The sequence below is a fragment of the Pinus tabuliformis genome, chromosome 2_2 (assembly GCF_031772625.1).
Source record: "Pinus tabuliformis cultivar Carrire ecotype Pingquan chromosome 2_2, CPIR1, whole genome shotgun sequence".
Lineage (NCBI taxonomy): Eukaryota > Viridiplantae > Streptophyta > Pinopsida > Pinales > Pinaceae > Pinus > Pinus tabuliformis.
The window spans coordinates 785517002-785543362 of record NC_142300.1 but is presented as its reverse complement, the minus strand read 5'-3'; positions in this window follow the sequence as shown (position 1 = coordinate 785543362).

Genomic DNA, 26361 nt, shown 5'->3' with positions numbered 1-26361 from the left:
TTCTCCTGTATATTGGAAATTAAATGATCTCTCTTGCTTACAACTAGAAGAAGATGATTTTATGTTACAAGAGACACAAGTATAGCCTGCAGCCCAATTACATCAGCAACTCAAAGACAATAGCAAAGTCTGGGAGTTGTATTTTGATGGTGCTAACTCTAAGGAAGGTAATGGAGCAGGAGTGTTGCTGATATCTCCTGAGGGTAGCTTGATCCCTCTGTCTTTAAAATTGGAATTTGAAGCAACCAATGATGTGGCAGAGTATGAAGCATTATTGTTGGGCCTTCTGGCAGTGAGAAATTTGAACATTGAATGCCTGACTGTGTTTGGAGACTCAGAGCTAGTGGTAAAGCAAATCAAGAAACAATGTCAGACTAAGAATCCTAGGCTAAGGGCCTACATAAATGAGGTTTGGGATTTAATGGACAATTTCTTCCTGGATTTTAACATCCAATTCTTACCCAGGTGTTGAAGGCCCGAAAATCGGGTCTACAACAAGGGGGGTAACCACCCGGTCTGGACCTTAAAAGCAACTCCTTTTCCGTTTGTAATAGTGGCTCCGACTGGGGGTGATAGGACCAATTTCCCAATTTGTTTATGATGGTACACTAACGGGATGATGTTTTTCTTTTTAAGGTTTATGGGGTAAATGCTTATTCTAAATCTAATCTATCTATTAACTAACATATGCAATTTTATTCTAATGAAGGAAAACATCTAACTTTAAACTATCCTGGGAGTAACGTTTCGCTTATGCGATCTAAAGTAATTTCCAACAACAATTGGTAATAAAAATCATTCAATCACTATGAGAAAGGAATCCATTAAAAATGATTGTTTCATATAATAAATTAGCCGAAACAATTATGAGAAACATATCACATAAGAGTTATTCATATACTCAACATAAAAAGAATAGTTATCACTGTGCAGAAATGCAATAATGACAACTGAACATTTAGACTTTCATATATCAATAACTGAAAATAATTTATCACTTGGCACATAAGCAAAAAGTATTAGGAGATAAAAATACCATTGGTAATAGGTTCTACTCATGAGCTTCAGCAATATAGATTTATCTTCAAATAACTCAACATCCACTAAGAGTACAAAAGTGCATTTTAGTAGAAGACATCAAACTCATATAAAAACAAATCTCGTTCCATTCATTTTATCAAAACCTCCTCAGTGGGGGGCAAACTGCATGTTCTGAAGAATTGTTTTTGATAAAACTCTGGACCCCTCTCTAAATGCATGAGAGGGGTTTAAATACTACTCTAATGAAAACTAAAAATAAATATTACAAAAATAGATGAGGAGGTTTAAACCACCTTCCTCATTTTAAGCAAAAATGAACTAAAAATAAAACTAAATTGTATCTATGATAAACTATGCATCTGTTCTTTTAAGTTGCAAATATCCAGCATTGGCTTCAAGAGCGTCGGTTGGCCGACCTCAGCTTTTAATTGACCTGCAAATACAGAATTGACGAGCGCTGGCACTATCTTCTCGACGAAGGTTATGAGACATCTCAGGGTCATCTCTTGGCTATGTGGCTTTACCAGGTACTGCCAGTATGTGTCCCAGTTTAACCTGTTTAATTGACTCAGCCTTTTCCTCTGCTGTTTGTTTCCACTTTGTTTGAAGCTGTTGTGCCTTCGGGAGGAATCCTGGAGTGGTCTCTGATATCAAATTTGCCTTGTGCAGATTTTCATTGATGCACTCAATGACGTTGTTTGTTGTTGTCGCTGCTTCCTCCATCGCCTACTCTACTTCTTTAAGCTGGGAATCCCATTTTGCGAATAACATTTCTTTATGAGATTCATCGATTCTGGGCAATTCCACTCTTTTTCCTTCATCTGATTTCTGCCAGCTCAAAAAGTCAGAAACCTTCTTTAAAATTAAATCATAATCAAGTCATAAGTCTATGACTTGATTTGTAATGTTATCGCTCTTTTCGCAATGGGAATTCCATTGCGAGATCTTTTGGCAGAGTGTTTCTTCCTATTGCAAGAGTTGGGCATTAAGAGTGAGTGTTTCTGTGATAAATTATTCAATCTTAGGATCATCCTTATGCAATTCTATCATGGTCTGTAACTCTTCTTCTTTATTGGACAGACTGCTTTGATAATCCAATTGCAATTTCTGGAAGTCCTGTTGGAGTTTTGTCAGTTATATCTTTGCTTCTCTACTGATGCTGGCCTACTGTAGTTGTTGTTCCAAAAATAGAATCTTATCCTCCTTTTCTTTTAATAGCATTTGAACTTCAGTTGCCTTATCAATTGTTGCAGAAGCATATGCCCCTGCGATCTGAGAGAGTCTAGTTAGGTTTTCCAATGGGTCTGTAGTTGGCTCTTTCCGCAGAACATCTAGAGGTTCAGCCTCTGGAGAGAGAACAACATCTATTTTTCTTTTCTTCCTTTGCCTCCTGATGACAGCCTTATGTTGTGGGCTATAAAATACATCCAGAGGAGGAATCTCCTCTATTTTCAGTACAATTTCAGATGACGGAGCAACAAGAATATGCTTTGTCTCTTGAGTATTGGTAGCCCCTTCCACCACCATTTCTGTGGCTGTTTCTCCTAGGTTTGTCAGTGGCTCTGTGCTATGTTCCTCAGTATTGATTAACTCATTAAAATTCTCCCATTCCTTTTCTAGGTCCACTCTAATTGGCTTTGTTGGCTTTGGAAGGGAAGTGGGAGTTTCAATTTGTTCCGGGGACAAAACCCGCTGATCAGGCTTCTCTGTAGATTGAGTTGTATCTTTAACTAACCCTTCACTTTTGCTGTTTGTGCTTTTGGACTGATCATCGGACTTTTCAGCAAATTCTTTTTGGGAATTGGATTTAAAACTTCCACTTATGCTAATACTGGGAGTGGGTTCCCTGATCAATTCAATACACAATTTGTCCAATGGGACGCTTTTTAACCTCTGCTCTCTGTAGTTGTTAAACTTTTGAAGTTTTTCTTGATCAAACTGAATTCGTGCCATATGTAAGACCTCTTTGAAAGTGTGCTTCTGTAGAAAGACATCGTCAAAGGAATCTTCTTCATTGGTAAAAACTTTTATTTTGACTGCTGTGGTAAAATTTTTCACAACATCAAAGGGATCGTACTGCCTCCCTGGGAACTTGGGTAGCTATAAACATAGCATATTATCAACCTCTTTAAAAGCATGCCCTAAATCAAATAGTGAAAATGCCTAGTAGACTACAGGGAATTGAGGCCAAATGGCCTTCTTAGTATCCTTGAGTACTTTGCTCATTCCCCCAACACCACAAGTCTGGTAAGTTATCTCTCTAGCCATTAGTTTGTCGGAGACATACAAAGGAAGTACATGGGGGAAGAAATGCTACCAAATACCCTGATGTATGTGAATAATTCCTCTGCGAACCACCTTCCCACAGGGAGAATGTCAACTTCAGCTTCTGGGGAGAATCTTGGGGCGTCTTTGTTGTAAAGCATTCTATGAATAGGGAGCATCACTCCATGACAAATCTTGTAGAAATGTGGGATGAAATTGGATTCCCACAATTCTTTGTGATAAACCTGAATAGGAAGAGGGTTCTGTACTGTCCATTTCCACCCCATGATAGGAAAATCAGAGACAAAACAAATGGCGTCCATGACGTAGGCACTTAAAAAGAATGGAGGGTAAACCCTCTGAGCAAAACTTCTTTTAGTTTGATATCCTAAAATAGTAGAGGCTAAATTATCTAATAAAATCTGGGCCTAATCCATTATGGTGGCATTGGTGGCCGCATCCAATAAAGGCAACCATTATGATGAAAACTTGTTGATATCTGGCTTCCCAAATAGTCTACATAACATTGCAGCAGTGAAACAATAAGGAGAACAGAGAGAGCCAGTGGCGTACATACCGTTTTTGTCCTTCTTTAGTGGTTCCTCCTTGGCAGACCAACTTTTTGTGCAGTCCACCAAATCTTCGTTCTCTTTGGCAAATTTTTCTACAAATTGCTTGTTGTAGGAAGCCTGAGGTTCTGGCAAGTGGTACATGCCTCGAATTGATTGGGGTAAATGACCCGAGGACTAGTTGACTGGCCATCTTGAACTCTATATCAAATATATCTGCATGATCTATGACCCATTTAACCATATCAGTGTAGGGAAGTATCTTTGGCCTCACCGCAATATGATGTAGAAACGAGCATGCAAGCTCAGTTAGGGACGCTTCGGAGGAGCCACGTCCATCTGCTGTAACTGTAACCTTCATAATTCTCGGGTTTTCCTCTTCTAACAGTCGGTACATGGCTTCCCAGGTAGATATCCCTGCTTCTCTAGTACAAGTGGTGTTTGTAAATAACAGAGTCATTTCTGACTTTTCAGATGCAGGAGCCTTGCCTTTCTTTCCCATTACGCTTTGTGTGCTGCTTTGCGTACTGCTCCTAAAAATTGCAAGCAGAGAACAAAGATACGATAAGGATGATAGTGAATAACAAACAAAAATAAGGTGACAGGAAAGATTTTAATTCTTTAAATCATATCAAAGATATCACCTTGCGTGAGATGGTCCTTTTACCCTGATTCAAATCGTTTTTAATAAATAACCATCAATGGACCATTAAGCTAAAATTTAATGGTCATAACTTTTGCATTGAACGACGGAAAGTACTGTCATTGAATTCTGAACCCTTAGATTTGCGATAAAGTGATTTTGCGATTTTCTTCGCAATATTGCAGATCGCGATATCACAAAACCTATTATTCATTAACAACCATTGTTTTGTCGGGCAGTTGCGATATGCGATTTGCGAGAAGCTTATCGCATTTCGCAATATTTGGGCATTTTACATTAAGTGGCACTGTGGAATTTGAAATCTGCGATATGCGATGAGGTGGTAAGGCTTTAGATCTCGCATTCTCGCAGATCGCATTTTCAAGGAGTTCTTTATATAAGAGATGCCTGCCCTGACCTTTTTGCGATGCGATACTATTATTTGAAAAGCGGGTTTTGTGAAAGGTTTACCTATTATTTAAGACTTTCCGCTTTCAAAGCTTTTCTTGGGTTTTATGGCCATATAGCGCTTAGGTATGAAAAAGGTCAATTTACACGGTTTAGCAAGTTTCACTTTGATATCTTGTTTTATTTTAAACAAAAAAGCATTATTAAGTGCTAAGTTTTGATTTTTTGGAAGGGTCCCCATTTATTAATGTTATTGCTAACACTAATAAAAAGGGGGGTTGTTGATGGTCACAACAATTGGCGATTCACTTGAAAGAACCAGTTATCTTTGATAGTTTTTTTTGAATGTTTTAAAACTTATAAAATAGAAATGTTTTTGGAAAATCAAGCTTTATTATAGAAATATAAGGTAAACAGTGCTATTTTCTAACAACAACATCTTGTTCCATCTATCCTAATTCTGATTATCTTCTTCCCAAAGTTAGTCATTGTACTTACATCAGTCATTACTTGGTTTATAAAGATAAAAACAAAGACATCTTCGTAGATTAGTTTTAGGTGTACTCATTTGTCGTAGGTAGAGCCTCTGCTGCCAGCAGGCGTCCATAGCCTCGACAGGGTTACCTGTTACCCAACAATGATCCAGTATCCTACTTAAGAAGTATGCAATTTTCAAAGATAAATCCTCATCTACACTTATTGCTTTTTCTTTTCTTTTAATTCTTAAAGAAAAATGTCATGGTTTGGTGGCAAAAATTGACAGTGCCATTCACTTGATTTATAACTTAACTGAACAAGTTGGCTCATGATGAGACCCCTTGTCTTTTGATTGAAACAATCTCAAGTCATTACCCTGTTTTGGTATGCAGTTTGGCAATGTCAGTTAGTTATAATCTTTATGATCATGATAAGCCGGCTCTTGATGAGACCTCTTATTCTTTAAGTTTTAAAGTGCATAACTGGATTACTCTTTGAATCTTGCAATTTCCTAAAGTGGGGAGGAAGTCATTGGTTCCTTAAGAGTTGTTCTGGACGACAATTGTAGAGTTTAAAAATAGCTTTTCCGTAGAGAATCTTTGTCTTGTTATTGATTCTTTTCATGACTGATATGAAGCAAACTTCTACTTAAGGTTGTTTTTAATCAAAACTGGTAAAGTTGAAACAAAAGAACAAGTAAAAACTTTCAGAATTATAGCACTTGACTGTATGTTTCAAAAATAAAGATTAATTTTCCAAACCAACTCCACTTATACAAGCGAAAAAACAAAATTGACAAGAGACACTACCCTTTTCGTGGAAACCAAAGGTAAACATTTTCAACCTGTTTTATTATCAAAAAGAAAAACAAACTAAAAATAATAATTTACAAAAATATAAGAGGTTATCTTCTATGGAAAGTATTTTTTAAGGATCTACCCATTAATAGGTAAAGATTCTCTTTTCCCTGCTAAGTCTTGCAACATGAAAGTCGATGGACCTATGATTTCAATAATTTGGAATGGTCCAAGCCACATCCATTGGAATTTAGTATGCTTGCCTTTCTCTTCGTGGGCTTTATCCCATTTCAATACTAAGTCTCCAAAATGAAAATATTTTCTAGATACCAAGTTTGAATCAAAAGAAGCATTTACTAATTGTTGATGATGTGCATGGGTAATTCTGGCCTTTTCTCATTCCTCTTCTAGCTTAAGAATCTGCAATTGTCTTAGTTGCAAGGATGAGGAAGGAGTTTCTTCAATGAATTGAACTAAGGCTAAAGAAGGAATAGCTAGATGTGTTGGGAGGACCACTTCTTTCCCATAAACTAAATTAAAAGGAGAAGTGCCAATAGAAGTTTTCTAAGTTATTCGATCTGCCCAAAGAGCGTACATCAAAGACTTATGCCAATTTCTATGATTTTGATCAATAGTTTGTTTAATGATTCTGATAAGGTTTTTGTTTGTTGATTCAACCAACCCATTTCCTTGCGGGTAATAATTGGCAGAATACTTAAGTTTAAAACCTCTTTTGAGTGCAAATTCAGTCATAGCATTACCAGAAAAATATGATGCATTATCAAACATTAAAGCCGAAGGTAAGCCAAACCTGGTAATTATGAATTGATCTATAAAATCGATGATGCTCTCAGAGTTGGCTGACTTGAGTGGAACTGCTTCTACCCATTTGGTAAAGTAATCGGTAGTTGTAAGGATGTACTTATGTTGTTTAGAAGAGTGAGGAACAATCTCACCTATTATATCTAATCCCCATTGTTCAAATGGTTGATCGATGTTGACCGGTTGTAATGGCAATGATGGTTTCTTCTGTCTTCCAGCAGCAGTTTGAAAAATCTGACATCTTCTTACATAGCTATGTGCATCCTTAAATAATGTTGGCCAGTAGTAGCCTGTGCGCAAGATTTTGTGTGTTGTCACATCTCCTGCGTAATGTCCACCTGCTGGTCCATCATGAAGTTCCTGCAATACTTTTTTAGCTTCAGATTTCTCAAGGCATCTAAGAAGAATAGAATCATAATTCATCCTAAAGAGTACATCATTTACAATTTGATATTGCTTAGCTTTTAATCTCAGGGCTCTTTTCTTTGTATGATTCAAATGTGAAGGAGCATATCCATTCTTTAAGTAAAACATGATATCAGCATATCTTGATTCATTATCATTTAGGCTTACCTCATACATTTGTACCTCACTGTCTGGGGACTGTATTTCTGATATGTGCGATGCTCCAACCAACATCCTGCAAAAACCTTGACCTTTTACAATATTTGCTGGCTTGATTTCAGCGTCATATTCTTGCAGGGCTGTGACCCAATTTGCTCTCTTTTCACCCACGTCTTTCTGTACCAAAAGATTTCTTACCACTGGAAATGGTACTACTATTTTTGTATGAGTCTTGAGAAGAAAGGGTCTGAAGTGTTTGATCGCTTTGAATACAGCATAAGCTTGTTTCTCAACGTCAGAATAATTTAATTTAGCTCCTTGCAAGTTTGAACTGAAGAAGGCAATTGGGGCTTCAGCTTTATCTTGGTTGGCTTGTGTGAGTATTGCAGCATACGATTTCTCAGAGGCAAATGTATACAAAATGAAAGGATCAGAAAAGTTTGGAGTCGCTAGAGATGGGGAATTTATAATCGCTTGTTTTATCAGGCTGAACGCTTCATGTTCTGCCTGACCCCATTTGAAGAGAGAGTTTTTCTTAATCATTGCTTGGAGAGGTGACACAATTCTTGAGAAATCGGGGACAAATATTTTAACGAAATTGATCTGACCAAGAAAGGATTGCATTTCTTTTTTGTTATGGGGTAAGGATATCTCAGAAATCTCCTTAATCCTATCTGGATCAATATGGATTCCAGATTTAGACACTATGAATCTGAGAAGCTTTCCTTCACTTAATGCAAAAAAGGACTTTTTTGGATTAAGTGAGATCCCATATTTTTGACATCGTTGGAAGATCTGTTTTAAATCTCTGAGGTGATTACTACGTTTTTTAGAATACACTGTTATGTCATCTAAGTAAATCACCACTGACTTATTCACTAATCCTTTAAATGCAATATCCATGGCCCTTTGAAACGTGGCACCGACATTAATCAGCCCGAATGGCATCTTTTGATATGCATACGTGCCCCATTTCGTTCTAAATGTTGTTTTCAATTGATCATCCGGGTGGACTAAAATTTGGTTATACCCCGAGAAGCCATCTAAAAAGGACATTAGTTCAGACCCTGCAACTGCTTGTAATATCTGTTCCATAGGGGGTAGTGGAAAATTGTCCTTTTGGCAGGCTTTATTGAGATTTCGAAAGTCAATACAAATCTGGATATCTCCATTTTTCTTTCTGACTGGTACCAGGTTGGAAACCCATCTAGAATGTCGAACAGGAAAAATAATTTTGGCTTTCAGTAATTTGTTCAGTTCAGACTTAATCTGGTTTTCTAAATTAGGATGGATTTTCCTCAGCTTCTGCTAGACTGGTTTTTCGTCAGCGATCATCGGAATTGTATGTTGTATGATTGAAGTGTCGTAAGTTTTGAGGTCATCGTAATTCCAGGCAAAGACATTTTTATACTGTTTCAAAAGTCGAATGAAGGCTGATTTTTCCTCGGGAGTTAGACCAAGACCTAAGTTGATATTCTGCAATTTTATGTCAGTTCCTAGATTCACTAATTCATATCTCAGAGTTGAACTCTGAAGTTTTGAATTAGTGGACCTTTTGAATCTGTCTTTTAAATCATATAGGTCTTCCAACTTGACTACAGATTTGGGTATAACGTTATTGGTGCTTCCTTGTTCTAACTACTTGTCATGTTGGTCTTCATCAATTATCTGGTTATTGTAAGAGCCTTCTGAAGTTAGAAAACTTACAATATCAGGATCATCGTTAAAAAATCTCTAGTTGGTAACATTATCCGGGATGGAGGGTCTAAATATTAATTTGATTGGGAATCTGTCTGGACTATAGTCTTCTAAGGGAATGAGCTTGGAAGCTACATTAGCTAGGAGGTCAGCACTAGCATTTTGGAGTCTGGGAATAGATGAAATATTGAATGCTATAAAGTGTGAAGTCAGGTCTTGTACTAACGATTGATAATGCTTCAAGTGACCTGATAGACAATGTATAGTATTTCTTACCTACTTAATAACAATCTCAGAATCCCCAAAGACTTGTAGATATTTGATATCAAGCCCGATTGCCTTGTATAACCCTTGAACTAGAGCTTCATATTCTGCAGTATTATTTGTGCAATCGAACTCGAGTCTACAGGTTAGCATGGTTTTCTCTCCTTCTAGACTAATTAATATACAACCTGCCCCTGCTCCATCATTAGACTTAGAACCATCGAAAAAATTTTCCAAAACAAAGATTTATTTACAGGCCTATCTACAAAATTAATGCATCTAGAAGTATCCGTTTGAGAAAAATTTTCTATCTGAGATAAAACTGAATTTTCTAAAAAAGGTGAAGTATGAGCATTGAAATTCCCTAAGAACGAATCAACAGAATAGTTTCCAATTATATTATTGTTGTACACTATAGGTTCATTTTCTCCTTCTAACTCTGTTACTATGTACTTTTGGTGTCTTTCTCGCTCAACCTTTATCTGATTTGGTTTACCGTTGTAAGGGAGCCACATATGAGACCAGTTGGTCGCAAAGTAACTGTGAAGCTTCTCTGACCAATCCCTGCTAAGAATTAATCCATAAAATTCAGGAATATCTGCAACAAGTATATCAATGACTTGACATACCTTTGGATTTGATGAAAGCCTTATGGTCACTTGATTGAGCTCGCCGATAACTTAAACTTGAGACCAATCCAGTTGTACTATGCGTACTGCAGAATTTTGAGGTTGGACATTTAACTTTGCACAAACTGTCTTAGGAAAAATATTAGATGAAGCACCAGAGTCTACCAAACAGTTATGCAAATTTTTATTGAAAACTTCAAAGGTAAGGAGGAATGGAGGAGTATGGGATTTTGACCTTCCTCCAATTAAAGCAATGTCATTTGGATTGACTTTATTTGACATACCAGTCAGAGGTCTTCCCATTTCATTAGTAGCTTGTGAGATTACAGCGGTAGGTAGAGGTGCAATCGGTACTGCATGCAACTCTTTCAAAAGTAGTTTCTGTTGATGCTTTAATTTACTTAGCTCATGAAAAGTAATGTTGGCCCTAGTCTTCTTCATGTCTTCAACAATATTATATTCCATTTCATCGGAAATGATAAGTGTTTTAGATGGAGTTGTTGAATCAGATTGGACTGGGTTTGTCTGAGTTGCCTTTGGTGATGATTTCTTACCTGCGATTTTATCTTTAGAAGCTGGGCTTGGGTTTTTCTATTTAGAACTGGATTGTGGAGGATCAAGTTGATTTCTACTTCTGGTAGTCACTGGTAATGCATCTTGATCTTCTTCATCCAGAAGAATGAAGTCCCACATTCCTTGTAGTTCTACAACCTCATCATCATCAGTATGTTCCTCATTCGAAACTTCCTCTTCTTCCCCTTCCGATTCTGCGTTTGTTATAGTGTTGGGAGGCTTCAGATCGGTTGAAGGATTCTTCCTGAAAGGTTTGAAAGGTTTCTTGGAAGAGGTTTCTACCACTTGTTTCTTAATATCAACCATTTCGTTGGACATGGTTTTTAAAACTTTCTGTAACCCTTCCAAGTCGAATGGGTCCTTTGATTGTTTTTTCTTAGGGTCATCTCTAAAAGTGACCTTTTTAGATTTTCTTTCATCTACAACATTTTTCTTTTCTAAAGCTAGGATACGTTTTTCCACCGCTATCGCTTCTTTCATATTTTCAGCCAATGTTGGCTTGGCAACCCTATCTACAAAGATTGCTATATTCGAAGGTAAGGCAGATATATACCATTCACTTTGAACCTCTTCACTAGGTTTAGATGCGGTAGGAATCTTATTTAAGAGTTTATTAAATCACGAGTTGAAATCTTTGATAGGTTCTCTTGATTTGGTTTTAAGATTTGAGAGATCATTGATTAATGTCACTGTAGACCTATCATCACCGAATTTAGTCAAGAACTACTCTTGGAAAATATTCCAACTAGTAATGGATCCTGATGGTAATGAAAAATACCAGGACCCAGCTGCTCCTTGTAAGGTATATGGGAAAAGCCTAACAACAACGTCTTCTTCAGTAACTCCATTTAAGTTTATTGACAACATAAAGTTGTTTATGTGTTCTTTCACCAGTACGCCTGTATCTGGGTTAAACTTGGGGAGCCATTTTTCAGGATGAGCTAGTAATTGACTCAAGGGTGCAAGCATTGTGACTGCCCCTGGATTGGCCCATGGCCTTGGTGGAGGATTTCCTGCCATCGTTGAGATACTAACAGAGGAAAGTGCAGATGAGGTTACAAGTGGTTGGGAAGACGATGTTGAAGTTCCAGTACCCTGTTGAACAACAATATGGAGCTGGGGAGTGGATGGTTGAATTTGCAATGGATTAAGTGAAATGGATGATGATGATGAAAGAGTCTCACTATCGGACCCTTCCGGTGTCTTCCTTGCTCTTTTTCTTTTAGGTAGAGGGAATTCTGTTGGTTCAATACCAAGCTTTTCACTCTGTAATCTGGTAAGAGGATGGGAAGAAATGTATTGCGAAGTCACACTGCCTTGAGATAACTCTGATTTCTATGGTGATATTGAAAATCCTTGAAGTTTATGAATTAAAAATTGAAATTTAGGAGTTTCAAGAGTGGATTTATCTGAAATGTTTAGGTTTTCAACAGTGGTTGTTGTTTTCTCAACTTCTCACTTAGAAATTGGAGATTCAGAATGCGAGGGAGAAGTCGGGGGAGATGTTGAGGGAGATTTACTCTCAGAATGGGTTATGGATTTGAATTCGCTCGCCATTCATAGTTCATGCCCTCCTTCTAGTGCCAAATATGTTGAAGGCCCGAAAATCGGGTCTACAACAAGGGGGATAACCACCCGGTCCGGACCTTGAAAGCAGCTCCTTTTCCGTTTGGAATAGTGGCTCCGACTGGGGGTGATGGGACCAGTTTCCCAATCTGTTTATGATGGTACACTAACGGGATGATGTTTTTCTTTTTAAGGTTTATGGGGTGAATGATTATTCTAAATCTAATCTATCTATTAACTAACATATGCAATTTTATTCTAATGAAGGAAAACATCTAACTTTAAACTATCCCGGGAGTAATGTTTCGCTTATGCGATCTAAAGTAATTTCCCACATCAATTGGTAATAAAAATCATTCAATCACTACGAGAAAGGAATCCATTGAAAATGATTGTTTCATATAAGAAATTATCCGAAACAATTATGAGAAACATATCGCATAAGAGTTATTCATATACTCAGCATAAAAAGAATAGTTACCACCGTACAGAAATGCAATAATGACAACTGAACATTCAGACTTTCATATATCAATAACTGAAAATAATTTATCACTTGGCACATAAGCAAAAAGTATTAGGAGATAAAAATATCATTGGTAATAGGTTCTATTCATGAGCTTCAACAATATAGATTTATCTTCAAATAACTCAACATCCACTAAGAGTACAGAAGTGAATTTCAGTCGCAGACATCAAACTCATATAAAAACAAATCTTGTTCCATTCATTTTATCAAAACCTCCTCAGTGGGGGGCAAACTGCACGTTCTGAAGAATTGTTTTTGATAAAACTCTGGACCCCTCTCTAAATGCATGAGAGGGGTTTAAATACTACTCTAATGAAAACTAAAAATAAATATTACAAAAATATATGAGGAGGTTTAAACCACCTTCCTCATTTTAAGAAAAAATGAACTAAAAATAAAACTAAACTGTATCTATGATAAACTATGCATATGTTCTTTTAAGTTGCAAATATCCAGCATTGGCTTCAAGAGCGTCAGTTGGCCGACCTCGGATTTTACTTGACCTGCAAATACAAAATTGATGAGCACTGGCACTATCTTCTTCGTGGAGGTTATGAGACATCTCAGGGTCATTTCTTGGCTATGTGGCTTTACCAGGTACTGCCAGTATGTGTCCCAGTTTAACCTGTTTACCTGTTTAATTGACTCAGCCTTTTCCTCTGCTGTTTGTTTCAATTTTGTTTGAAGCTGCTATGCCTTCGGGAGGAATCCTAGAGTGGTTTCTGATATCAAATTTTCTTTGTGCAGATTTTCATTGATGCACTCAATGACGTTGTTTGCTGTTGTCGCTGCTTCCTCCATCGCTTGCTCTGCTTCTTTAAGCTGGGAATCCCATTTTGCGAATAGAATTTCTTTATGAGATTCATCGATTCTGGGAAATTCTGCTCTTTTTCCTTCATCTGATTTCTGCCAGCTCAAAAAGTCAGAAACCTTCTTTAAAATTAAATCATAATCAAGTCGTAAGTCTACGACTTGATTTGTAATGTTATCGCTCTTTTCGCAATGGGAATTCCATTGCGAGATCTTTTGGCAGAGTGTTTCTTCCTGTTGCAAGAGTTGGGCATTAAGAGCAAGTGCTTCTGTGATAAATTCTTCAATCTTAGGATCATCCTTATGTAGTCCTATCATGGTCTGTAACTGTTCTTCTTTATTGGACAGACTGCTTTGATAATCCAATTGCATTTGCTGGAAGTCCTATTGGAGTTTTGTCAGTTGTATCTTTGCTTCTCGACTGATGCTGGCATGTTGTAGTTGTTGTTCCAAAAATAGAATCTTATCCTCCTTTTCTTTTAATAGCATTTTGACTTTAGTTGCCTTATCAATTGTTGCAGAAGCATATGCCCCTGTGATATGAGAGAGTCTAGTTAGGTTTTCCAATGGGTCTGTAGTTGGGTCTTTCCACAGACATCCAGAGGTTCATCCTCTGGAGAGAGCACGTCATCTATTTTTCTTTTCTTCCTTTGCCTCCTGATGACAACCTTATGTTGTGGGCTATAAAATACATCAAGGGGAGGAATCTCCTCTATTTTCAGTAGAATTTCGGATGACGAAGCAACAGGAATATGCTCTAACTTTTGAGTATTGGTAGCCCCTTCCACCACCATTTTTGTGGCTGTTTCTCCTAGGTTTCTCAGTGGCTTTGTGCTATGTTCCTCAGTATTGATTAACTCATTAAAATTTTCCCATTCCTTTTCTAGGTCCACTATAATTGGCTTTGTTGGCTTTGGAAGGGAAGTGGGAGTTTCAGTTTGTTCCGGGGACAAAACCTGCTGATCAGGCTTCTCTGTAGATTGAGCTGTATCTTTAACTGACCCTTCACTTTTGTTGTTTGCACTTTTGGACTGATCATCGGACTTTTCAGCCAATTCTTTTTGGGAATTATTTAGACATCCCTTCTTTTGAACTTCCACTTATGCTAATACTTGGAGTGGGTTCCCTGATCGGTTCAATAAGCAATTTATCCAATGGAACGATTTTTAACCTCTGTTCTTTGTAATTGTTAAACTTTTGAAGTTTTTCTTGATCAAACTGAATTCGTGCCATATAAAAGACCTCTTTGAAAGTGTTCTTCTACAGAAGGACATCGTCAAAGGAATCTTCTTCATTGGTAACACTTTTATTTTGACCGCTGTGGTAAAATTTTTCACAGCATCAAAGGGATCGTACTGCCTCCCTAGGAACTTGGGTAACTGTAAACATAACATATTATCAACCTCTTTAAAAGCATGACCTAAATCAAATAGTGCAAAAGCCCCACAGACTACAGGGAATTGAGGCTAAATGGCCTTCTTAGAATCCTTGAGTACTTTGCTCATTCCCCCAACACCACAGGTCTGGTAAGCTATCTCTCTGGCCATTAGTTTGTCGGAAACATACAAAGGAAGTACGTGGGGGAATCAATGCTACCAAATACCCTGATGTATGTGAATAGTTCCTCTGCGAACCACCTTCCCACAGGGATAATGTCAACTTCAGCTTATGGGGAGAATCTTGGGGCTTCTTTGTTGTAAAGCATTCTATGAATAGGGAGCATCACTCCATGAAAAATCTTGTAGAAATGGGGGATGAAATTGGATTCCAACAGTTCTTTTTGATAAACCTGAATAGGAAGAGGGTTCTGTACTGTCCATTTCCACCCCATGATAGGAAAATCAAAGACAAAACAAATGGTGTCCATGATGTAGGCACTTAAAAAGAATGGAGGGTAAACCCCCTGAGCAAAACTTCTTTTAGTTCGATATCCTAAAATAGCAGAGGGTAAATTATCTGATAAAATCTGGGCCCAATCCATTATGGTGGCATTGGTGGCCGCATCTAATAAAGGCAACCATTCTGATGAAAACTTGTTGATATTTGGCTTCCCAAATAGTCTACATAACATTGCAGCAGTGAAAAAATAAGAAGAACAGAGAGAGCCAGTGGCGTACATACCATATTTTTCCTTCTTTAGTGGTTCCTCCCTGGCAGACCAGCTTTTTGTGCGGTCCGCCAAATCTTCGTTCTCTTTGGCGATTTTTTCTATAAATTGCTTGTTGTAGGAAGCCTAAGGTTCTGGCAAGTGGTACATGCACCTCAAATTGCTTGGGGTAAATGACCCCAGGACTAGTTGATTGGTCGTCTTGAACTCTCTATCAGATATATCTGCATGATCTATGACCCATTTAACCATATCAGTGTAGGGAAGTATCTTTGGCGTCACCGCAATATGATGTAGAAACGAGCATGCAAACTCAGTTAGGGACGCTTTGGAGGAGCCACGTCCATCTGCTGTAATTGTAACCTTCATAATTCTCATGTTTTCCTCTTCTAACAGTTGGTACATGGATTCCCAGGTAGATATCCCTGCTTCTCTAGTACAGGTAGTGTCTGTAAATAATGGAGTCTTTTTTGACTTTTCAGATGCAAGAGCCTTGCCTTTCTTTCCCATTACGCTCTGTGTGCTGCTCTGCGTACTGCTCCCGAAAATTGCAAGCAGAGAACAAAGATGTGAAAAGGATGATAGTGAATAACGAACAAAAATAAGGTGATGGGAAAGATTTTAATTCTTTAAATCATATCAAAGATATCACCTTGCATAAGATGGTCCTTTTACCCTGATTCAAATCGTTTTTAATAAATAACCAACAATGGACCGTTAAGCTAAAATTTAATGGTCATAACTTTTGCATTGAACGACGGAAAGTACTGTCATTGAAGTCTGAACCCTTAGATTTGCAATTTTGTGATTTTGCGATTTGCTTCACAATATCGTAGATCACGATATCGCAAAACCTATTATTCATTAACAACCATTGTTTCGTCGGGCGGCTGCGATATGCAATTTGCGAGAAGCTTATCGCATTTCGCAATATTTGGGCATTTTACATTAAGTGGCGCTGCGGAATTTGAAATCTACGATATGCAATGAGGTGGTAAGGCTTTATATCTCGCATTCTTGCAGATCGCATTTTCAAGGAGTTCTTTATATAAGATATGCCCACCCTGAACTTTTTGTGATGCGATACTATTGTTTGAAAAACGGGTTTTGTGAAAGGTTTACCTATTATTGAAGACTTTCCGCTTTCAAAACTTTTATTGGGTTTTACGGCCATATAGCGCTTAGGTATGGAAAAGGTCAATTTACACGTTTTAGCAAGTTTCACTTTGATATCTTGTTTTATTTTAAACAAAAAAGCATTATTAAGTGCTAAATTTTGATTATTTGGAAGGGTCCCCATTTATTAATGTTATTGCTAACGCTAATAAAAAGGGGGGGTTGTTGATGGTCCCAACACCAGGGAAGGAAATCAAATGATCGACTCATTGGTTATAGTTTCCAGTAATTTTAAGCCACCACAAAATCCACTTCTTTGATATGAAGTTGAAGTTAGATATAGACCCTCATTACAAGATAATGTGAGACACTGGAAGGTGTTCGAAGATGATGAACAAATCAAACGCTTTATGGAATTCATTGGGGAGTTCTCCAATTCTGTGATCGACCAGGAAGAAGAAAAAGTGACAGAAGAACAACCTACTTGTTGTTGGGAAAAGTATCTATTCAGAACGCCCCTATCCCACTCTAAGGTGTGATAGTGCCTTAGCAACAAACAAGGAAACTTATTTGAGTATTTCTTCTTTATGAAATGTAAATGAGGAGGAAGGATGTAACTAACATGTGTCTTCCGCTAGTTTTTTGATCCAATCGCTCCTCTCTTTAGTGGCTCCCAGCTCCCTGCTCCCTCACCAGCCCAGCTTCACCGAATTCCTGCAAGATCACAAGAGAGAGAGACTACACGAAGATATAGATATACATTCATAAAAAGCTCAAGATCAGATTAAGCTAAACATGTAAGTATAACAAAACATCATTGATACACAGCATGTAGGAGAAACTCAAATAGTTTATTGATAGAATAAGAAAGTGCAAGAGGAGATACAACCAAGTGAGTTCCGATCCAGCATCTGCCTCCCAGCAAAGGAATCCCTTCCTCTCCTCCAACAAATCATAAATCACCCAATGTACTAATCTCAATCTCAAACCAACAACAATTTTCTGCAAAGTACAAAATTCCAGCCTCTGGATCTCTGGGATGAGGGATCCATATATAGATGTAAGCAGAGAGGATGAGTCAGCTTATGTTTTGACTTGTGGCTTCTCTCTGTCAGTTCTTGCTTCCACTTGGAGGTTGAGAGCCTCTTACTCATCACTAGTCGAATTCATTGAGGCAAGTGTCATTGGAGAAGATTCTGGAAGCTTCCATGGTCTTTCCACCTCGTTGAATGAGCTTGCCATTTGTCATTTCCCGCTCAGCGCACCTGGGTAGTGTATCCAAGTGCGTTGCAACGCACCTAGCTAGTGCATTTGGGTGCTTTGCAACGCAGGCAGCTAGTAGAGCATCTGAATTGATCCTGAATTGACTGTTTCTGAGTGGTTTTTGGTGGAGAACTTCTGGGAGAAGCTGTCATTGGTTGACCTTGTTCCTTTAGGAGCTGTAACAACATCTTTAGGGACTTTGGATCCCTTGAATTATGGACATTTCATGCTTATAGCTGTAAGGCGCAAAAATGTCTATAACAGTTGCCCCCTAAAGTATGAGGTCGTTTATCGGGTGAAATGCTTTATTAGGAGGATTCGAAGTTCATTCAATGCTGGGAGGAGACCTGTAATAAGATACAATACAATACATTATTCTTCATATTGTTTTCATGATCTAGCTGAGGCGGGAATTCCCATGCTCAGCTTTATAAATTCATTTTTATGTACATAGGACAGACAATTGTCTGATGGTAGACTGATGATTGTGATGAAATCATCATCCTTTTGGTAGGATGATTATCTGTTCTGCAATGCTGTACATGTCAATGTCTTTATTTTTCCTGAATATATATCGCAGCCCGGATGGATGAAACTAGATCCGGGGTCTTCAATCTCATCCGATCTCCACTCTAAGTACAAGTTGATCCATGTGAGAAATGTTTTGAAGTCGAACATGGAAAGACATCACTTGATTACTAGTTAATGTTGTAAACTGTTAACAAGCGCGAGAGGAATAACCGATAATGATAATGACCCTCAAGGTACTGCAGCACAATTCACGTGGTGTGAATAAAGGACTTGGCGTCGAACACCACGCAAAATCTTTCGGTCGAAGGTCATTGATGTATACCTGTCGCCGGAAGTGAGAAACTTGCCATTGAGGCATGCAAGCTTCAAAGTACTGAAGGGGGTGTTCCTAGATCAACTTCTTGGATAATGAGCTGATGTCGACAAGAAGCGATCCATCAAAGGAGGGCCTTTATGTATCCCACATCAGTGACACGGAACGGAGCAAATGATTTTGATGGAGGTGAAAACGATCTGATGATATATGGTTCAAGGTGGCGGTCATGAAAGAATGAAGGATAATGTATGGTAGTGGATGGGACACGGTTGACTTCTCTGGATGACTTCTCTTGAACATATCGGCGACACTTATGTGATGGATCGGTAGCATTTACCCCAAAGGTGGATGGTATGGTGAGACCATGGTGATGTGACCGGTGAATGAAACAACCCAACCCGACTCAGGCACGGAGCGGAAGTGTCATGTTCAAGAGCGACTTGCTACCAATAAAAGTTCTTTGAGTTTCTTCCCAATTTTTCCCCAGTCATTGCTGACCAGTACCTCTTTATTTTTGTCAAGCTTGAGGAGGATAACATATGCTTGTTCTATAATTTTCCCTTAGGGCAAACCCATCGCTATGTTTTAACGAGCCTAGCGATAGTGAAACTCGTTCTCGTCTAAAGACAAGTTTGTCACTATTAATGTTTTTTAACGAGTCTAACGACAAAGATAACTCGGTCCTTTTCATTTTTAGAGAGTCTGAAAAGGTACGTAAAGTTAACTCCAAAAGTACTTTTTCGTCATCTAATCCCTTAAGCCCGAAAAAGTATAAAACAATACCGAAGGGATGAATTTTCGATAGTTTTAACGAGCCGAACAAAACAAGCGCTCGATCTTTTTGTGCAATAATCCCTCAGGTCCAAAAAGATTAAAATCTAGAGGAGGGATAGCTCTTCCGGTCGCTTTAACGAGCTGGAAGGCCAAAACTCGGCAATCTTTTCATATTTTACGAGTCAGATGAAAAGAGCTTAAAGAAGACTCGTCTTTTGAGGAACGAGTGATAAAATTGGTAGCAGCTGATTCCAGGTAAGGGTTGGAATTTTCCAAGCATGGCAGTGTCACAAGGATGGCTAGTGAAATCACTCTTCGCAGCTGTTCCTCAAAATGGGTAAACAATCATATGGAGGTGAATGATCGGCCAATGGAAAAGTGGAGGTGACGGTGCAAACACGACCAAGGCTTTAATGGCTGATAATGTTACATTCACGGTGGTTATTTACCAGAGGATAGTTCATTTTTTAACGAGCTTAAACGCGGGTTGAAACACTTGCTCGATCTTATGTTTATTTTTTAACGAGCATGAACTATGTGCTAAAACTGCTCGATAATCCAGTCATATGATAAGAATGTCTCATGTAAGATGCCATTTTTTATGGAGCTTGCACCTTACAAAGCTATGCCTCGCATCCTTTCGTTATGCAAGTTCGGAAACGACTAATCCTACGAGTTTAAAGGGTTAGACCTACGGGTTTAAAGGGAGGACCTAAAAATTTTAAAAATAAATAGCCGCCCCTTGCTTGCACTCCAAAAGGTTTGCATGCCCCCAGGTATAAAATATGGTTTCAAGGTTACCCCTTCTTAGTCCAATAAAACATTTGTTTTACCGAGAGAGGCCTACCTCTTTCAGGTTACCAAAGATTGTCTCATTTGCGCAGCAAATAAACATTTCTTCGGCGATGTCTACCGAGATAGACAAAGGTGAGTGACAACGAGCGCCAAACACATAACTTTGACAAGAGAATCTTATTCTAGAATAACCCCTCTTCCAAGACGGACGGGGTACAGACTAGTCATATTCTCCCGTGGAAACCTACCCTATACCTGAAGTTTTCCTGCCAAAGCAGACCAGGACGCATGCCCCCTGGGTTCCAGTCATATCCCTCCGAATTACTCACGCTCATCGGGAGGACGGACCGTGGGTTGAGACTTTCTTGCGTGAAGAGACCATTTAGGGATGGTATATGACTATTTGCGATGCGTGATCCGGGAAATGAAAGCTGGTCCACGAGCTTGACCACTCTTCCTTCGTGCGGAAAACACATTACTCTAAAGAGTGAGGAGACGATGGCTCCCATGCAATATATATAGTCTCGTCCAAGGAGTAGGTTATAATCCAAGGGTCCTTGAACGACCATCACGTTCATTTGAACGGTCTTCCCTTTCAATGTTATGGGCACATTGGGGAGGATCCCTAAAGGTCGACTGGTTCCTTTATCAAAGCCTGTCAGATTTCTCATTTCAGGAAAAAGCGATGGCGAACCAAGCGCTTTCCAAGAAATAGAGGAAAGGATACTCACAGATGCCACCTCATCAATGATGGTGCCAGCCATGACCATTCTGTATATTTGGACGATAATTCTGAATGGTATGCTTGCTGGCCAATGGGGTCTGCCTAGTTGGTTCCAATCGAAGGAGACAACTAGGTTGCTTGGTGGTGGGACCGAGTAGACGGCCGGGTATCGCTATGACGAACTTCCTTCCTGCGATAAAGGAATGGGGGGGTTGCCCCCGTGCTCGTCGGAGTCTGTGCTGATGAAGAGAATTTGGATGGTGTCATCTTTATCCTCTTCAGTGACTGTGTCATTTGAAGATAAATCCTCTGAAGGCAAGACCAGGTCAACTGCCGGCTCGACCTTTTGACTTTCGTCGGGTATGGATTCAGCTGGTTCATCTTCAATGACCGGCGCTTCAGCTGACCACTTGAGCGGGCCAGCTGGATTCTCAACTAACGAAGGACTCGACAAGAGTTTTTTATATCCAGGAGGAAGTCGTAACGGTGAAACCAGACGATCATCCAAAACTCTTTTAGCTTCGTCTAAGAAGGGACAACGGTGGATGGCGTGATTGCCTTCGCACCGTTTACAGGGAGATCTAGCTCTCCCTTTTTGTCCAGGGACTTCACTTTCGCTAGTTGACGGTGTGCATTCAACATGGCTATCAGAGGTTGATGCCACCGGATTGTGCAAACGGGGAGACCAGTCCCTTAGTATCCGAGGGATGCAGGGACAATCTCTGTGAAAGTGGTCTCCCTTGCAAATGACACATGGCGATTTAGGCCTGGTCAGTGCAGTGTGTGGATTTTTGTTAGACGACACTTGTTTTCCCCCAGTCGCTTTTGGCTCCTTCTTCTTCTTCTTCTCTTTCTTCTTCTTTTCCTTCTTCTCCTTAGAAACTTGGTTTTTATCTTTACCAGTCCCGTCAAGCGAAGAGGAAGGAGGAGAGGAAGAATTAGAGGAAGTAGAAGGCTGGTGGGTAACTCTGGACTGGTCTAACTGTTGATTCGACTATTCAGGAATAGTGGTGTTCTGAACGACATTGGTTGAGAAGAGCCATACCAGCAAGCCAATTGTCAGTCCTAGAAGCGACAATGTGGCCATATGGGGTGCACCAACATCTCCCCAAGAGGAGAAGGGACTAGGATTTCCACCAAGGGGAATTCCTTGGTTGGTAGGCTCCATTTTATCAACCTAAAGATCAACGCAGGAACAAGGGTATGAATATTCCATTTAAAATAAATTTTAACGACGCTTGGACACAACTTGCTTTTTCAATTTTAAAGAGTCGAGAAAAAGCAAAAGATGACTCTAGTCTCCTTCGATGTTTTAACGAGCCCGAAGTGACAAATGCTCGGATGGACTCTTTCCATTATAGAGTCTGAAAAAGGCCAAAAGGAACTGCTCTGGAGTGCTAGGTAGAGGGTGTGCCAAATTTTTCGCAAAACCGCATAATACTTTTTAAGGTACGGGCGGTCAATCTTCCCGAATGTTGTGTTCAGTGCATTGCGATCAGTAGGGCGGCCGACACGACTTCCTATGGATAAAGGTTTTATGCCTATAGGGGTCTCCCAATATATACTCGACGGTACGTGGGAGCACGATCCGTACTGGCGCTTATCGTCTCTCATGAGGAATCACCCAACCATCAGCGAGATCGACAGTCGCCAGGTTTTACGACGCCGGAACACGTCTCTAGCCTATACCTCTATGTTGTGCGTTAAGTTACAAAGCGTTGTTAAGTTCATTCAATTTATTTTAGGTTGATCTTTCTTAGAAGTTTTCCTTTTTGGATCACCATGAGATGTATGATACAATTCCTAAATGCAGTCTAAAGATGATAAGCAATCTTTTATATCTTTTCAACAATGAAAATCCTAGCTACAAGGGGAAAAGAAAGACACAATCTTTTCTCAAAGAGCAAAGAGCACACTGTAAATGCACTTTTCCTAAATCAAAGCATGCAAACTATCAATATGAAAATGTAAAAATGCATGTATTTGTTTTCACTTTCTTAATATTGATGCCTAAAAGAAAGCTGTTGTACAAATTTGAATTCGATTTCAAGTGAAAAACACAAACAAGCCTCTTTCGAAAATCAAAAAGACGATTATGACACTTTATGATTTTGAAGTAAACACTTGTTTCAACACTAGAAATGCATAAATTCAAACCAAAAGACAAAATTAAAAGCGTAATCAACTGTGAACAGCAAACTAACTCACTCCTAAGATCAAAACGACACTTACGACAGGTCTAGATCTAAGGGCGACAGTATGACTAGTTTACTTTTGTAATGGGAAACTGCAAATGATGTAACAAATACACAAAGAACAAATACAGTTTCTTTATACAACTGAGGTGGAATTGAGGCAAAGAAAAGGGGTTTCAGATAGGTACACACACTGATAACAGGCTGCAAAAATAGAGACAAAACTGAGCAAAATGAAGCAGGGAACCATAGCTGCACAAGGCAAGGGCTGATCAGCGCACCCCCAGCACAGAGAAACTGAACTTCAGTGCAGGTAGCCCTCTCGGGACCTGCGTTGAAATGCAGAACCTCTTCACAGAGCCTGCGTTGAAGCAGAAACGAGAATTGTCTCTGGGTTCTGGGTCACGGTTTGCAGTTTAATCTACAGTTTTTGGCTGGATAAAAACTATCAATTAGGTACAATTAGGAGGATGATTTAAAGGAGGACTAAGATCTATCACAAAGGGCTGTTAGAGCACTTGTGGATCAGCTGTTCAGATCATAAAAATAGGCCCAGTGAATGGACTAGAGTAGCATATCTCTACTTTGCATTTGTAAATGGCAAATGCAGTTCGATTCGGCACTCCTGAGTTTATGAGAAGAACAACAATAGAAACACAAATAAACTAACTAGATACCCTCCCCAGCGGAGTCGCTAGTTTGTTGTTGGGAAAAGTATCTATTCAGAACGCCCCTATCCCACTCTAAGGTGTGATAGTGCCTTAACAACAAACAAGGAAACTTATTTGAGTATTTCTTCTTTATGAAATGTAAATGAGGAGGAAGGATGTAACTAACCTGTGTCTTCCGCTAGTTTGTTGATCCAATCGCTCCTCTCTTCAGTGGCTCCCAGCTCCCTGCTCCCTCACTGGCCCAGCTTCACCGAATTCCTGTAAGATCACAAGAGAGAGAGACTACACGAATAATAGATATACATTCATAAAAAGCTCAAGATCAGATTAAGCTAAACATGTAAGTATAACAAAACATCATTGATACACAGCATGTAGGAGAAACTCAAATAGTTTATTGATAGAATAAGAAAGTCCAAGAGGAGATACAACCAAGTGAGTTCTGATCCAGCTTCTACCTCCCAGCAAAGGAATCCCTTCCTCTCCTCCAACAAAGCATAAATCACCCAATGTACTAATCTCAATCTCAAACCAACAACAATTTTCTGCAAAGTACAAAATTCCAGCCTCTGGATCTTTGGGATGAGGGATCCATATATAGATGTAAGCAGAGAGGATGAGTCAGCTTATGTTTTGACTTGTGGCTTCTCTCTGTCAGTTCTTGCTTCCACTTGGAGGTTGAGAGCCTCTTACTCATCACTAGTCGAATTCATTGAGGCAAGTGTCACTGGAGAAGATTCTGGAAGCTTCCATGGTCTTTCCACCTCGTTGAATGAGCTTGCCATTTGTCATTTCCCGCTCAGTGCACCTGGGTAGTGTATCCAAGTGCGTTGCAACGCACCTAGCTAGTGCATTTGGGTGCTTTGCAACACAGGCAGCTAGTAGAGCATCTGAATTGATCCTGAATTGACTGTTTCTGAGTGGTTTTTGGTGGAGAACTTCTGGGAGAAGCTGTCATTGGTTGACCTTGTTCCTTTAGGAGCTGTAACAACATCTTTAGGGACTTTGGATCCCTTGAATTATGGACATTTCATGCTTATAACTGTAAGGCACAAAAATGTCTATAACACTACTGCTTGGGAAGAAACTATTGCAGGCCATAGATTTTTGTAGCTAAAGGAAAAGACCATTCCCTATGGCCTAGTTCCTTTGGACATACTATTCAAATCCAACGATATGGCCTCAAAACCTATTGAACAAGGAGTCGATGAATAGTTGGTGGATTCCAACATTGGCTCAGAGGACGAACCCTGGATGATCAAGTTGTCAAGGGGGATTCCTCATCAATATAAAAAATGTACTTAAATCTATTTATGACCTATAAAGATGTATTTTCTTGGCCATATAATGATTTAAAGACATTTGATACAAATATTATTCAACACAAGATTCCCTTAAAGAATGGAATGAAGCCTTGTAAGTAGAAACTCAAACATATCAATCCTATTTTACTCTCGTCCATTGAGAAGGAAGTAAGGAAGTTACTTCAGGCCAAGATCATTATACCCTTGAGGTACTCTGAGTGGGTGGCAAACCTGGTTCCTGTCAGGAAAAAGAATGGAGAGATAAGGTTGTGTGTGGATTTTATAAACCTCATCAAAGCTTCATTAAAAGACAACTACCCATTACCAAAAGTGGATTATATATTACAGAAGGTGGTGGTCTCAACACAGATGTCCATGATGGATGGCTTTTCAGGGTATAATCAAGTAACAACACATCCTGATGACCAAAAGAAAATTGCATTCACTACTCCCTAGGGGACCTTTATGTATGCAAGGATTTCATTTGGACTTATAAATGTAGGAGCAACTTTCGAAAGGGCCATGGATATAGAATTCATTGGAGAAAAAGACAAATTTGTAGTGGTCTACTTAGATGATATTACAACTTTTTCTAAAACAAATGAGGAGCATATTGTGCATTTCAAACTCACTTTTGATAAATGCATGAAATATGCGTTGTCCTTGAATCCAAAGAAATCTCAGTTCATTGTGAGTGAAGGTAAGTTGTTGGGGAATATAGTAGCACATGAGGGTGTAAAGATCAATCCCAAGCATGTGGAAGCCATCAACCACATTTCCCTACCTAGAAATAAAAAAAAGGTACAAGTGTTTTTGGGAAGGATTAAATTCTTGAGAAGATTTATACCTAACTATGAAGAAATATTGAAACATATCATGGAGATGTTGAAGAAGGAGAATGAAGTGAAGT